Source organism: Trachypithecus francoisi, unplaced genomic scaffold (assembly GCF_009764315.1).
Source record: "Trachypithecus francoisi isolate TF-2019V2 unplaced genomic scaffold, Tfra_2.0 Lachesis_group8, whole genome shotgun sequence".
Lineage (NCBI taxonomy): Eukaryota > Metazoa > Chordata > Mammalia > Primates > Cercopithecidae > Trachypithecus > Trachypithecus francoisi.
The window spans coordinates 29,702,680-29,706,634 of NW_022681473.1; positions in this window are offsets into that span (position 1 = coordinate 29,702,680).

Sequence of the window (3,955 nt, forward strand, 5' to 3'; positions counted from 1 at the left end):
GGGTGCAGATTATTTCTAGGAGGTTCAAAGAGTCAGGGAATTTTAACAGAAAAGTCAACTTGGAGACCAGATACACAAGTTCTTTCTCCTCGGCCACACATCCATTTTACAAATAAAGAAACCAGAGCCCAGAGAATTTGCAGGCATTTATCAAATGCACTGGGCCAGCTGAAGCCAGAGCTGAGATTTAACTAACTTTTGACTGTCACCTCCCCAGTGCCAAGTTCCATACACATTTTAGTCATTTGTTTACATATCTTTTCCAATTTTCCATGCTGCCCTGAGAACAGGGACCATAGGCCTGGAATCCAGCATGGTGCCTCACCTATAGCAAGCCCTAAATAACATTTGTTAATAATATTTAGTATTTGCAGCATCTACCACAGGGGTAATCTTCATGCTGACCCAAGAAATGATGCTTTTCCAAAAGCAACTTCTTATAATAGAGAACAGAAAGGAAGGCACTCTGTGTGTCAGGCTGCAGACAGCAACTCCCAGTGGACCTCAAGTAATCAAGACCTGTCCGCAGTCAGCCTGGGCCAAGTGGCCTCTTCTGATGACAATATGGTGCTCAGAGAGGGGTAAGCCACTAAGCAATGCCTGTCAGCCTTGCTCCAGCTCTTGGCCATCTCCTTCAGCAGCTACAGATTTATGTCTATTCAGTAACTGAGGGTCTTAGATGCTTTTTAAGGACATGGACCTTCTAATTTTTCTGTATATTTTCCATATTTCCTGGGAACCAGGGTTTGGCTCACATCATGGCAGATGTCCAATGAATGTGTGCTGGCTTGGACCAATCTCCTTTGCAGTCGCCTAGCTGTTGAGCAAAAAGAAAGGAAAATTTACCAGGTGCTAAATTGCTAAAAATATACCTTTGGGGGAAATCTCATGCCTTGTTATTTGTAATTTTTCCTTCGAAAGCTGGAACAGTGTTGAAAAGAAATCATCATCATAATGATACTTTTCAACACAAAAAATGTCTGCCCAAGTTTAGAGAACAAAGCTTCAGTCAGTCCTGTCTCTGCAGGAAAATCCCTCATGAGCCACACTTACGATGTAAATTTTACAGTGTGCTTGATTTTCCGTAATAAACAAGTGCCTTTAAGAGTTGAGGTGTGAAACCCATTTTATACAGATAACAAGTTTTAAAGATCATGACTATATCAAATATATTTATGAGGTGATGTTATACTGAGATCAAAATCAATTTTTCATGTTTTTATGGTTGGAATGGATTCTGAGGAACATAATGCAATTTTTAAAAAATTGAACTGATAGGAAATCAGAAATAGCTTCATTCATTACAGTTGTGCAAGACCTGCTTAGATTAGAAAGTGGGAGTCATTAGAGGCTATTTGGTCCAGGACCAGAGCTGGCTACATAATTGTGGGACCTAAATGCAAAGTGAAAATGAGGCCTAGCCATGGAAGATAAGTTGGTTTCTCCTTCCCACAGCCTGTCTCTCCTCAACCTACAGTGCCCCTACCAAGGGATTGCAACCTCCACACCAGGATGCACCTGTTGCCTGGATGGGAGTGGGTGAGAAGGCCCCATCCAGTTGCCTTCCAAATATAACACCGTGCTGCCAGCCCAGGGTAGGGACAGCACTGCCAAGCTCTTTCCCAGGATGTCACTGCGTGCATGCCCAGCAGAGCCTCCCCCCACAACTGCTCCCAGGCCCCTGCAGAGGGTGTGGGCAGAATATTGCCTCCTTGTCTGCCAACCTGACCTAGTAGCCACGAGGGAAGGGTAGCAAGTGTCGTGGAGCAGAGGGTGGGGAGGAGGTAGGGTGGAGCCTGGGACACTAAGGGCCCAAACAGAGGGCGGGTAGGAGGCAGGACCACGAGTGAGCTTCCTTGTCCCATAAGACTCCTCTTAAAAAATACACATTGAAAGATAAATCAAGAGTTGTGCAGTAAACCCCAAGCAAGGCCCTCTGAGCAGGAGGCCCTGTGCAACTGCTTTGGTTACCTGCCCATGAATCTAGCCCTGCCTGGGAAACTTGCATAGGTGCTCAGTTTTTCACGTGGGCTTCAGTAGCTTCAGTATATGTGTTGGTCATGTGCTGAGTGTGCAGTGATTGGCTCAATACTATATAAGAGCTTAGCTAAATGGGTTTTGTAAGATCCTTGGTGGGATCGCAGGGGATGGGGTGCGGTTAGGAATGCTTTTATTCTTGTTTCTCTCAAAGCACTTAGAAAGGTGCTTTTGACCATAATGCACTAACAAACATCTCATGAATCATAGAAGTCACAAGCTGAGATGCTGAGAGATAAAATATTCTGCTACACACATGTTGAGTTGAACCCCAGTTTTAATTGCTCCAATATAGACTTTCTGACCAAGAACCTTTGGGCGTCTCTGGTAGAAGGGGTAACTTCAAGGGGCAACATGGGAGAGGAGAACAAGAGGGAGGTTTCTGAGAAAGATGTTTGCTGGCTCAGAACCTCAGCTCACATCACTAATGCATATGCATCATAAAGCAATTTCGATTCTTCAGGGAGAATTAGGTAATGATGTACACTTGGAAATTATAAGAAAAATGGAGCCACGCCTTAAATGTTGTGGTTAAAGGCTAGAAACCACAACCTCTCAGCCCCTTACTCTGGAGACTCCTTGAATAACAGAATCCTCTCCTGACTCCATGAATAATTGCCTGGAAGAAGGAGCAGGAGATGAGGGCTTTCCATTCAGTACATTTCAAATACTTATCCAGTGGACTCACTGGCTCCCTGCTGTTTGAAATCCTCATGCCAAACGGCTGCTGGGAGAAGTCACGAAGCCATGGATGGAAATAGCCCTGCCCACTGGGAGAAAGAGGATCTCGGAGGGCTCTTTTCTCATCCTCTCACAAATACCAATGAAGCATTTTTGCACCTCTGCCAGTTGCCATGGAGACCAAGTGGGGAACACATGTAAACATTCGGCATGCGTGAGACACGCTGAGGTCCGCCAATGCAAATGTGGTTCCTCTTCTCCTTAGCTTGTCCCCTTTCTGGCTTAGAGCTGCTGCTTGCAGCCACATCAGTAAGACCTGTAGTTTCAGGCCTGAGACAGCAGTGGCTCGTTTTTAAGGAACTCATTTACCATGAGCCACTGGGAAATACCCTACATTTAGGGTCATGAGACTTGAATTTGAAATACTTCCCTGCTAGTTCTTTAGTAGTAGAAAGTCACTCCACCTTCAGGAGCCTCCACCTTCTTATTTGTAAAATGGGGGAAAGAAAGAGAAGCCACTCATACCCAGGGAAGAGTGAGATCAGACAGGACAGTCTTTGTAAAGATGAAAGCACTCGGCGTGTTTGGGAGTGCTATTATGTAATTACTGTATATTCCCAATGGTTTGTCGAACTGTGGTTGGATTTTGACACTGGTGTGTGGAAACGGGCCCGCTCACCTTCAGAATTAGCAGTTAGACCCATTGCTCCGTCTTAAGGTTGGGTATGGATGCCTCCACCCCACAGAGAGGTTAGAGGAGTAACCTCGACCTTGGGGCTTGCTGCTGGCACCTCTCCTCCCAATTTCTCAGGGCCTCTAGGCCATCAGGGGCCCCATCTCACAGCCTTGTATCCAAACGAGAGCAGAACAGCTCAGCCGCCAATCTCTTCCTAACCGTGAAAACACCCAGGTGTTTTCTTGTTACAAAAATGCATTCTCAAGGCGAAAAAGGCAGCAGATCCAGCGGTAGGAACCTCCCTAATGAGGCGCAGAGGGCCAGGGAGTGTGTGTGGACAAGCCCTGGTGTGCATTCCAGAGGCAGCCCCTCTCCAGCTCCCTGTGTGGCTTCTTTTGGGGTGTGGGAGGAGGGGCGGAGCCAAGGATTGGGTGGGGTCCTCGCTGGCTGACTGTGGCTGCCACCCACCGTTGGAGAGGTCTCAGAAGGTTCCTCCCTATCTCCATGGTAACCCGACACAGTGCTGTGGTGAGAAGAGGAAACTGCAAACAGAGTTGGTTC